The sequence below is a fragment of the Arachis hypogaea genome, chromosome 19 (assembly GCF_003086295.3).
Source record: "Arachis hypogaea cultivar Tifrunner chromosome 19, arahy.Tifrunner.gnm2.J5K5, whole genome shotgun sequence".
Taxonomy (NCBI): Eukaryota; Viridiplantae; Streptophyta; class Magnoliopsida; order Fabales; family Fabaceae; genus Arachis; species Arachis hypogaea.
Window position 1 is genome coordinate 131578793 of NC_092054.1, and position 12150 is coordinate 131590942.

The following is a 12150-nucleotide window of genomic DNA, read 5'->3' on the forward strand; positions in this document are numbered from 1 at the left end:
TTGACTTCCTGACTAAGATTTACAAGATAACCATAGATTGCTTCAAACCAACAATTTCCGTGGGATTCGACCCTTACTCACGTGAGGTATTACTTGGACGACCCAATGCACTTGCTGGTTAGTGGTACGCGTTGTGAAAAATGTGATTCACAATTCGTGCACCAGTTATCTTATTGCTTTATTATCAAATTAAAGCATGTCCTACAAAATAAAATTCAGATATTCACATTTGGCATGTATGAAATTCATATATGCCATTTTCTTCTCTACAATTATCAACTTTCAAGGTATATTTTTCTACTTTGAACTCTTTTACTTTTACAATATATATTATTCAATATATGTTGCGACTTTAGACATATTCATTTTCTCAATTTATCTTATTCATGTCGTATGACCTTCACTATAAATTGTAAATATTCAATAACTAATTGCTTTGAGCGAGAAATTTATCAATAAGTTGTTGTGGGCCGAAAAAATTCCAAAAACAATTAATCATTATATTCTTGGATCATACAATCGATTCCGTCAATGGATATCTATCTCTGAACTTTTCAGTTCACATACAATCAAATGCTAAAATTGTTCTTAAGTGGAAAAGTATCCCCCACACAACTATCTTGATTGAATGACTCTTATCACTCAATTATTTTTTGAATAAGTGCCGACATAATAACCCGACTAAGCGTGTGGGCTCACCATATCATTATTCACTTATCTTTTAATAGAGTTATAACTCATTTTATTTTCTAAGCTTAGCCTGGATCATATGATCGGCAGACAAAGCTTGGGGGCTATGATCCGTCACCTTATAACTCGGCGTTAATTATCATTTATTCTTTGCTTGTAACAGACACCTTCATTACCGACTTAATGATCATCATTTCAATCTTAATGACCAAACAGTTATAACATGAATATCATTCATCAATTTTATGCCTATAAAAGGAACCTTCTATATCTAATCTCAGGAGGCAACATGATAAGTTTTATAAGTTCTATATCATGTCTTACATTCTATATTCATAGAATTATTACACACAATACATGATAACTTCTATTTCATGTCTTACATTCTATATTCGTAGAATTATTCTTATACCTCTTAAACACTTATTGACTTGATCGTCGGAGTGTCTTTTGCAGGTACCCACCCCCTTGTTCTCTCCTTACTGATGTATAACTTATCCCGACGAGAAATTTAAAGACATTCATCAACGGACGAGCTATACACCGGTCAACCTTTGCAAGAACAAAAGTGAATCAGCTATAATTTGTATTGTGTCGTTTGTACAACCCAAAAATGAGTGTATAGCTCATGTCTAATTGTTTCATTAGATAATCAGTTCGTTATCATTATGTACGTGATTGTGGTGGTTGTTAAAAGTAAATTCCACTATTGCACTATTGATGATGAACCAACTGTCTAAGTAACCGAATGATAACTTTTATTGTTCAAATAACATAATATTTAAGCAAAATTTTTAGTTTATCAATTATAATAAGTCAAATTATGTAATCAATTATATTAAATTAGTACGCAACGTGTTAGCCTAAAATTGATTAGTATTTGCTGAGGGATGTGACTAATTAATGTGTGCTCCTCATTATTAGCCTAGGATACCCCTGGCCTTCGCTAGATATTTTTTAGGGAGGTGACAAATTTCCTCCTTCATCGATCAATTATTGTATGTCCGCCCCTTATTTTATTCAAACGAGTATTGCTCTATTGCATTATTGCCATATGAACAGTTTAGGAAGCCTTTCACATGTTCCAGGCACTTTACTGGAACTGAAATGTTCCGATGTACAGAGCCATTAAGATTTATTATTAACAATTTCAAGGGTAGAGATTGAAGATATACAATTTAAGATGAGCTTGAAAAGAGGTTGTACACTGAGAGGAAGAGACTTGTTGAAGATATACCATTTGCATTTTGCGGAGCTTGGAGAGTGAACCTGATTTTGCTATTACGTTGTAGTCCAAGTCGAAAGTATAGATTGAGGCGTATATGGAATGACTCAATTTATATGACTTAGTGATAGGCAATTTGATTCACATTTGTGGCTTAATCAACATATAAAATGTAGGATATAAGTATCTGAAAAAAATATATCAAGAACTTATGGATTATGTAATTTAATACTTTGGTTCAGATCCACTAAAAAAAACTCAAATCTGAATCAACGCAAACCAATTAAAAAATTTAATGAATCAATTCTCAATTTTTCCCAAATCCAAACAAATGCAACCATGAATACTTCAATCAAACGGAGGCAGAACTATCGACTTTGGCTTGGGGCAACATTTACATGTATGTTTGGCAGAAAAATCGCAGAGTCGCAGACTATATTTATTAATATTATTTAAAACAATTTTAATTTCCTCCTATTATATTCATGTGATAGGATCAATTATCACACACTTAGTAAGTTTTAAACTGAAATATTCATACAATATATTTTCACTATCTTATGCAATTTAAACTTAGTAAGTAAACTACAATTATCAGAATATTTTATGCTAATTTCACAAATTTTATGTAAATTTAGTTATTTTACTTGATAATTATATGCTTTTTTTAAGAAAGAATAATTTTATTTTAGCACTTAAATAAAATAAAAACTATTTTTAGATTAAAAAAATTATGTTGACATTGACTTTTAATTAAATCTAAAAATTATTATTAAAAAAAATTTATTTGAAACAAATTTGTTGTGTAAAAAAATTTAATTGATTTTTTTTTATTATTTTCTTGATTCAATCGGTCAAATTCTTTTTCATCTTATACCAATGTAGCCACTTTTGGACTTTTGGTCACCATTCTTTCTGTCTTTTTAGTTTATAGCCATCATTTAAAGGATTTTTTGGGCATTGCCATAGATGCTAGCGGACAAAGATTTAACTTGTAACCGGTCCGTACTTCGTATAGCAAAGTTCCAATAAAGAGGGATGGAATACGTGAACACTTTCCCAAAGTTTATTATATACTAGAGGATATTTTTAGCTTTTTATAGGCGTGGCACTCTTTTAAACCATGTATTACTCTGCACTCAATAGTAGCGAGGGCCGGATTCACAAATGTTATCATGGGCCAGGTTAATAATATATATAATATTAAAAATTATGTAAAAAAAATATATAATATAAGATGTATTACAAAAATATACTGATAGAGAATATATTTTAAAGTATAAAAAATATGTGTATATTTTTTACTAACGAAGTGATCGATTCTTCATATCATAAAATTTATCGATAATAGAATTTGTGTCAAATTTTTTAGCAATTTTCTTTTCAATATAATTAAAAGACGATTAATAAAAAAATCATCTTTCATTTTATTTCTAAGTTATTTTTCACAATATTTATAGTTGAAAAAGATCTCTTAATTATAGCAGTTGAAATAGAGAGAATTAATATCAAATAAATAAAAAAAAGACGGTCACAAAAATAAAAGAATTCACTTTATGAGATTTAAAAATTTTTATTTAATTAAAAATATTAATAATAATATCTTTTTCAGATTTTTTAAATATTATTACTTACTTTTTAAATATTAAAAATCATTAATATTTAAATTAGACTAAATTTTTATTTATACTAAATTAAATATTAAATATTTTTTTTTAAATTAAATTATATATAATAACTTATAATTATTAATTTTTTTTTAAAAAAATAGGACCGAGGCCTCCACTCACCCCTATGTCCGTCCCTGTTAGTAGTAGGGATAATGTGCTTACATATGCAAATTTCTCCACTATATATACAGCGTGTTCATGCAAGTTTTTTCATAAAATAATTTGGTTGTTCTTTTATTACATATTAATAGTTGAATAATATAGTATTATTAAGGGGTAAGAAAAAGAAGAAGATGAGAGTGGCAGTGGTGGGTGGTGGAATAAGTGGATTGGCTTCTGCGTATGTATTGGCCAAAGAGGGAGTGAATGTGACTCTTTATGAGAAAGAAGATTATTTGGGAGGCCATGCCAAAACTGTGAATGTTGATGGTATTGATTTGGACCTTGGTTTCATGCTCTTCAACCCGGTAATTCTAAGTCTCTACACATACAATTTTCATTCTTCTTATGTTGTTGCATCTAAAAAATTTCTTGGTTTGTAGTTAACTATCCATTCATTGCCTTTAACTTTAATTTTCTCATTTTGTTGCTTTGTCTCAAAGTGCTTAAAAATGCTCACAGGAATTTTGTTGTCGTTTACTACACTACCTTCGCCAAGATAAAATTGCCAATTTAGTCTTGCCATATTATCCAAATTAGTCTTGTCCCATTATTATTATTATTATTAATTCAGTTAGTTTCCTTATTTATATCAAATATATAATTAAATTATTATATATATATATTTTGATTAAGTTCTTATACTACTTTTAATTTTGAAATAACAGAATATTTATTCACAAATTAAAGATATTCTCAACTAAGAATCTAATTAGATCTTCGATCATATATTATTGGAAAAAATATTTCATTAATTTTAATATTTTTGAAACAGAAATAATCTAATTACAAAATTAAAAATAATATAGGAACCCGATTGAAAGAAAAAAAATTATAAAAACCTAATTACAAATTTGATAAAATTATAAGAGCAATTAAACCTTATTGTTATTATTGTTGTTGTCGTCATCATCATCATTATCATTATTATTATGATTATTATTAGTATCATCATCATTATCATCATTATTATTATTATCATTGTTATTATTATCATTAAGGAAAAGTATAGGTAAACAGTGAAAATATTAAACAATGTAAACAATAGATATATCGGATGTTTATTTTCCTAGTGTATGGATGGTTATTTTAATATTAAAATTTAGAAGGTTAATTTGGAGGTGTAGTGTGTTTTTATTTAATTGGTGGTTGTTCATATTGTTCAACAAAGTCATTGTCCCCCTAGCATTTCCCTATCATTAATTATTATTATTATTATTATTATTATTATTATTATTATTATTATTATTATTATTATTATTATTATTTACTAATTTAAGATATTATATTTATATATGATGAGGACTGGATTTGTTAATTGCATTTTTGGGATTTCTAAATTCTTAAATTTTATTTTATAGTCTAGACATAATTTAACTAAAAATTCAATTAAGAGGACTTAATCAACGAATATCTGAATTTCAGTCATGTTCTGACTCCATTATCTTTTAGCCAATTTTATGGATACGTTATTCTTCGAATTAGATATATCATACATAAGTTTTTCCCCTAAATCACAAAATAAGTAAAATATAAAAAAAAAAAGAAAAACAAACAAAATTTTCATGTTTAGTATTATAGACTTATTAAAAGTCTATCCTTGATAAAAGCTTTTTGACTTCTCCCCAGAATTGCCACTATCAACGTAAACGCACACAAGATATATTTCATATGACGTTAAGTTGTGAAGTAATAGTAGTATATGTAGTTGAAACTTCAACTATGGTCATAATACCAGTTTTTTTTTTAAATTTAAATTTTTAGAAACGATTTCATGATATAATATCAGAGCTTTTATAAACAAAAGATTTAAAGTTCGATGTTTCTTGAACAAAAAATGGGTTATTGAACAATTGAGAATATGGATTTGATTACAGAGAATTGAGAATAATGTAACATGGGTTATTGAACAGGCAACTTATCCTGACATGATTGAATTCTTAGAGAGTCTTGGAATTGATATGGAATTATCAGAACTATCATTTGCTGTGAGCCTCGATGGTGGCCATGGCTGCGAATGGGGCAGCAGAAATGGTTTGTCTAGCTTGTTTGCACAAAAAATGAATGTGTTCAACCCTTACTTCTGGCAAATGATTAGGGAAATTATCAAATTCAAAGATGATGTTATAAGGCAAGTAGTTCTTACCTGTGCCTAATAGCTATTAGCTTAATATATCCATGAATGATGTGTTGCAATAACTATCCATTCATTTCTCTGCATAAATGGTTAAAAGCCCATTATTTCATTATTATTTAAGAATTGACAAATTCATCCATCACAATTTCGAAAGGATAGCATGTTAGTTTTTTCAATTCGTTAATGTAGCGATGAACTAATAATTAAGGAAAGTAATGCTAATTTCCTGGGTAAAGTACTAGTCGTCTTCTTAATACCACGAGTGATTTTATTTGTTCTCTGATTTTCGAATTAAAAAATGCAGCTATCTTGATATGGTTGACAACAATCTGAATATGGATCATAATGAGACCTTGGAGCAATTCATAAAGTCAAACGGTTACTCTGAATTATTTGTGAAAGCTTATCTTGTTAGTTCATTTTCATCTTATTAGACTGTTTTGATTTCTATCAACATCTCTTTGGTTAGTATCACAATTATTGTATGATTATTAAATAGTTTTATAACATGGAATGAATGTAGATTCCAATTTGTGGTTCTATATGGCCCTGCTCTTCTGAAAGAGCTTTGAGCTTTTCTGCTTTCTCAGTTCTCTCCTTCTGTCGCAACTTCCAACATCTTCAGGTAGCAAAGAAATAAATTTTATTTCAGATTTCAACTTTTAATGTCCAAATAAAATAAGAAGACTACCTCTTGATTCACTTGGCCCTCTCCTTCTCTTTGTAGCTCTTTGGAAAATCCCAATGGCTAACTGTCAAAGGAGGCTCACATGCTTATGTTGAGAAGGTGTAATTTATCATTTATTTATATTGCTAAGCTCTATGGTAACAATTTTTAGCGTCATTTATACCAGATATCTTTTGGTTTAAGCTATAAATCAAGATTTTGATCAGGTCAAAGAAGAACTTGTTAGTAGAGGTGTTCAAGTAATAACTAATTGTGAGGTGGAATTGGTTTCAACATTAGAAAAAGGTGATTGATTTGTCCATTTTCTTGTTACACTTTCGATTTTTAGTCATGCACATTTTCTTTTATAAAACATTGATAATTAACAAGCCTAGAAATGTTCTTATAGGATGTCTCGTGCAGTGCAAAGATGGTTCTGAACAAACATATGAAAGCTGCATAGTTGCGACACATGCACCTGACACTTTGAGATTATTAGGAGACGAAGCGACATATGACGAGCGAAGAATTCTTGGCGCTTTTCAGTACGTATACAGGTAGAGTTCATCTTAACATTTCTAGATCTTTACTACTTTCAACACATGGAACTTGACAATGCAGCTTGTAGTAGTTACATTTGAAAGTAACCAAATTCATCAAAGGATACGATGATGATCACAATTATCCTATGATCGCTATTGGCAGTGATATTTTTCTTCATCATGACAAAAATTTAATGCCTCAAAAACCAGCAGCATGGAGTGCAATTAATTTTCTTGGATGTAAGAACAACAGAGTTTGTGTGACATACTGGCTCAACATTCTTCAGGTTAGAAACAATTCAAATAATGCATATATCCATAAGTAAAATCTTCTAGAAGGCAAGTTGTTTAGACTTCAAAAAATGGAATATGTACAAAATTTGTTGGTTGATCTTACATTGTAATTTGCAGAATTTTGGTGAAACAAAATTACCCTTTCTTGTAACTCTAAATCCAGAGCAAACACCAAAAATACCTTGTTTAAGTGGTCAACTGGATATCTAGTTCCATCAGTTGCTGCATTCAAAGCTGCACAAGAACTTGGAAGTATTCAAGGAAAAAGAAAAATTTGGTTTTGTAGCGCCTATCAAGGTATTTTCTTGACTTGGTTAATTTATAGTTGAACACTAATTAAATTGTTAAACAATAAAAAAAATACATATACACAGAAATATTGTAGTGAAATTTTAGATAGTTGAAATTACTTAGACATATCTAATTATATTTTCTTTTTCACAAACAACAATTATTATGTTGAGAGATTTTGATACACCTGTGAGTTAAGCAAATATTTGTGCTTTTCAGGTTGTGGATTTCATGAAGATGGATTGAAGGTAGTAAAAGAAAACTTGATTTAAATGAGAAGAAAACAAATATTTTTTGTTCAAAGTTAATGCTTTTTTGTAGATGAGATAATCGAGCCTCTTTTTTACATTAATAATCCAATATAAATTGCAACATTTTAGGCTGGTATGGTTGCTGCATATGGCATTCTTGGAAGATGTTGTTCCCTTCGGACCAACCCAAAACACATGGAACTTTCTTGGAAGGAACTCGGAGCACGTCATTTCGTGACGAGATTCCTAAGTTCCTATATCACTACCGGATGTTTAACGTAAGTTCACTTCTCAAAGTGTGCAGACATTTATAAATATACTTCTTTTACACTTCAAGTTGGAAGTATCATATTTATACACATAATACTATTGAAACAACAGTTTCTTAAAATAATGGTATTTTCTTGAAACAATCTTGTTATCTAGAAGATTTTAGCATCGATTGTATCTTAGTTCTTGACTCACTTTATATCTTGCCGTGAGGAGTTTACAGTTTATTGGAAGATGGAGGAACAATGTATACCTTTGAAGGAAACAATATGAAGAACTCTTTGAAGTGTGTTGTGAGAATCCATAGTCCCCAATTTTATTGGAAGGTATGTGCTTTTTTTGTATGCATGAAGTGAAGTTAATGATTTTTATTTCTACTTTTTGTATGAAACTAAAATAATATTTTTTGTTGTGTTTGTCAGATTATGACACAAGCTGATTTAGGCCTTGCAGATGCTTATATTAATGGAGATTTTTCCCTTGATGATAAAGATGAAGGTCTTTTAAATCTTTTTATGGTATGCATATTCATTATTAGGATCTAATTAACATATAACTGCGGGTACCAGACTTTAGTATTTACTACCATGTGTTTTTGAACTTTTGGTACAGATTTTCATAAAAGCAAGTATAGATTCAACAAATGGTTCAAACTCAAAATTGAAAAGGAAGAGGTAAGTTGATTATTATGATGTGTTGAAGTATTGAAATTGTAACTGTTTTTTCCAACCCTTTCCTGATTTTTTATGTCTTCAGGGGTTGGTGGACACCAATTTTTCTTACAGCTAGTTTAGCATCTGCAAAGTTCTTCTTTAAGCATTACTTTAGGAAAAATTCTCTTACACAAGCTCGTCGCAACATCTCTAGACACTATGATCTGGTATAAGATCAACAACTGCCAAAGTTACAATTTCATTGAGATTATTCTAAACAAGTTGCAACAATAAAAGAACTTTCTTACAACTTTTTATAACTAGAATTAGAAAGAGTTCCATGCATAAGTTGTCATTTTTAGATTTGGAAGTTATTTTATGTCAACTAAAATCATTACTTGACAAGGAAGTGCTACCGGAATTATTTAGTATTTTACTTTTATTTGTTTTATTTTGTTTTCATAATTTATCTCAACTGTCTATTTTTTTTTATATTAAACATAATTCTCTTACACTTATTCTTTGGTTTATTTCAAGAGCAATGAATTGTTTGCACTGTTCTTGGATGAAACAATGACATATTCATGTGCAGTTTTCAAGGCAAGACAACGAATTTCTGATACTTGAGTCCAACTTTCTTGTAAAAGATGTTTCATTAATTTCTGTTATATCCCCTGTTCTCATTTTCTCTTATTTGTCTATTTGAATATCTGATACAGAATGAAGATGAAGATTTGAAAGATGCACAAATGAGAAAAATGTCTCTTCTCATTGAAAAAGTGAGTACCTTTGAATATTATTTTATCAATGTATTTTGGTTGGTAAATTGTAAATGCACTGACAATATCAACTTTGTTGAAATATATGAAGGCTAGGATAGACAGCACACATGAAGTTCTTGATATCGGATGCGGATGGGGAAGTTTTGTCTTTGAAGTTGTCAAACGAACTGGATGCAAATGCACTGGCATCACTTTGTCTATGGAACAACTTAAACTTGCAGAAAAAAGAGTTAGAGATGCTGGACTTCAGGTATATGAAAAGCTAATGTGATTTCATCAGTTTCTCAATATAAAATAACATAGTAAAGTGAAAAATACAAGCCAAATGGAATATGTTCGTGGTAAACATTAAATTCCCATATTTAATTATTTCATTTTACAGTTGAGATCGTTGTGAGAATACTACTTATGCTAAGTGTTTTGAATTCATGATTTCAGGATCATATCAAACTTTTATTATGTGACTATCGCCAACTACCAAAGACATTTAAATATGATAGGATTATATCTGTGTGAGTAAATTTGTATTTTAACTTTGCAAACCTACATAAAATAGTAATATTTTTCAACATATTGCATAACATGTAGTATGGTATTTTAGTGGGATGATAGAAGCAGTTGGTGACGAATACATGGAAGAGTTTTTCGGTTGTTGCGAATCAGTGTTAGCAGATGATGGACTTCTAGTTCTCCAGGTATAACTTTTTTTTGAAATGTTTAAATTATAAAAACTTCTATGGCATAATACTTACTACTAGCTACTTTGGTATTTAAATTTTAACTAACTTTTGAAGATGGCTATCTTACAACACAGTTCATATCATATCCGGATGAGTCGTACAATGAGTACAAGCGTAGTTCCGGGTTTATAAAAGAATATATTTTTCCAGGCGGATGCCTACCCTCCCTAAGTAGGGTAACATCAGCCATGGCAACTGCATCAAGCCTATGGTATAATTTATATGTTACTGCAGAATCCGATAACCAAGAGCATATCTTTTCCTTACTCTGTTTTCTTAATGAAGAAATGAACATTCTTAAATAATGTAGTGTGGAGCATGCTGAGAATATTGGAATCCATTACCATCAAACATTAAGGTGGTGGAGGAAGAACTTCATGAGAAAGCATAGGCACGTCATTAATTTTATTGGAACATACTTTATTATATTGAAGTTAATACTTACACCATGCACTAGCTAATTGTTGAAATTTGTTATTTCTATTTTTTTCTTCTTCTATTACTTCTTACACTAACATTTATTTAAAAATTTCTTTGTTTTGTCAGTGAGATTTTGGCTCTTGGATTCGATGAAAAATTTATTAGGACATGGGAATACTATTTTGATTATTGTGCTGCAGGTTTTAAGTCACGAACACTTGGAGATTACCAGGTACTATATATATTGCATAGCTAAGTTACTATAGTACTATAGACAATACTATAAAAATCTATAATAAAAATCTATTACACACAAGGCATGATTACTCATATAGTTAAGCAGTACATCCCATTATATATCTAATTTAAATCTTGTATCTTGTAACCAAATTTTTAATCTTTGAACTTAAAACTTTGGTCTCTTAGGACTCTTTAATTATCCCAATAATCCCACACCAAGGGAAATATATACTTATGTGATTTTGGTTTGTGAAATTTTGTAGAATGAATCTAGACTTAGATCCTAAATCGAAAAAGAAATAATAGACTCTGCGTTTTTTAATTAAAATGATATTTATGTGGCTGAAATTTATATTCCTAATACTACTTATTAACAAAAAACTGGGTCCATTGATAAGGACAAAGGAATAAAATTAATCATAATTTGAATATGTTTCATAGAGTGAGAGTTAGATCAAGTAAATTTAATTGGTTTTCATTTATGCACTATGCATGTAGATGGTTTTTTCACGGCCTGGCAATACCAATACACTCAAAGATCCATACAGAAGCTGGCCCTCAGCATGTTAAGAACAAGCCATGACACATAATAGTATACTACATTGCAAGCTTTTTTATTGACAAATGAAAATGGGTTGGTTGGTGATTTTTGTTTTTCTTTTTGCATTTCATATTGCCAAAAATAAAGATGTAATTTTTATTTGGTCGTTTTTCATAGTTTTTGAATGTACACTTTCTATGATGAATAAAATATATTATTATTTGAAAATTATATAATATCATGATCATATACTCCTTGGCAAACTAGTACTTAATATTATACTTGTAATTGTACGTGAAATTCTACATATACAATATTTTCACTGCAAATAGTCATATAAATAATGGAGTTTTGAAAATAATTGGTAATATTTGTAATCAAATCCAATTAACTATCTTTAACCGTTTTTCTCCTCCTTCTACTACATCTTTTTTTTCTCTTTTTTTTAATATGTCTTCTTTTTTATGTGTTTTTATAATTACTTTTATTTATTTTTGTATTTTATTTTAGAAATTTTATGAAAAAAGAATAAGAAAAATAAAGAAAAAAACAAACAAGAAGACCACGACAACATAAAA

General features: G+C 29.3%; 1 pseudogene; it reads left to right on the forward strand.

Annotated features, from left to right (window-relative positions):
- The first annotated feature begins 3685 nt into the window (after nt 1-3685).
- LOC112775714 (uncharacterized) lies at nt 3686-11835 on the forward strand (annotated as a pseudogene).
- Nucleotides 11836-12150: the final 315 nt, after the last annotated feature.